Here is a 955-nt window from a genome sequence, read left to right as displayed (position 1 = left end):
GGTGGTCCGAGGTCGTTCCCGCTGCCCAGATTCATGCGCCAGGGCCTCCTACAGACAAGGCACTTTGGTTTATTGCGCTATATGTAATAGCACCCGAGATATCACCAGATATATATTGGATTTTTCCCTGACCCTGAGTGTCCGGCCCTATGAGACGGTGGTTTTCTCGGCCCCTGTTAGTCCGAGTTCATTCCCGCTGCACAGATTCATGCGCCAGGGCCTCCTGCAGATAATTCACTTTGGTTTATTGCGCTATCTCTAATAGCACCCCCGATATCACCAGATATATATTGGATTTTCCCCTGACCCTGAGTGTCCGGCCCCATGAGACTGTGGTTTTCTCGGCCCCTGGTGGTCCGAGGTCATTCCCGCTGCACAGATTCATGCGCCAGCGATTCCTACAGATAATTCACTTTGGTTTATTGCGCTATCTCTAATAGCACCCGAGATATCACCAGATATATATTGGATTTTCCCCTGAACCTGAGTGTCCGGCCCCATGAGACTGTGGTTTTCTCGGCCCCTGGTGGTCCGAGGTCGTTCCCGCTGCACAGATTCATGCACCAGGGCCTCCTGCGGACAATGCACTTTGGTTTATTGCGCTATCTCGAATAGCACCCGAGATATCACCAGATATATATTGTATTTTTCCATGACCCTGACAGTCCGGCCCCATGAGACGGTGGTTTTCTCGGCCCCTGGTGGTCCGAGGTCGTTCCCGCTGCATAGATTCATGAGCCGGGGCCTCCTACAGACAATGCAATTTGATTTATTGCGCTATCTGTAATAGCACCCGAGAAAGAAACGTATATATACTGGATTTTTGCATGACATTGGGTGACGGACACCGATAATCTGTAAGTTTCTCGGCCCCTGGAGGGCCGAGGTCGTTCCTGCTTCACAGAATCATGCGCGAGGGCCTCCTGCAGACAATGCACTTTGGTTTATTGCGCTA

This window comes from Nomia melanderi, unplaced genomic scaffold (genome assembly GCF_051020985.1).
Source record: "Nomia melanderi isolate GNS246 unplaced genomic scaffold, iyNomMela1 scaffold0014, whole genome shotgun sequence".
Lineage (NCBI taxonomy): Eukaryota > Metazoa > Arthropoda > Insecta > Hymenoptera > Halictidae > Nomia > Nomia melanderi.
This window is presented reverse-complemented; position numbering follows the sequence as displayed.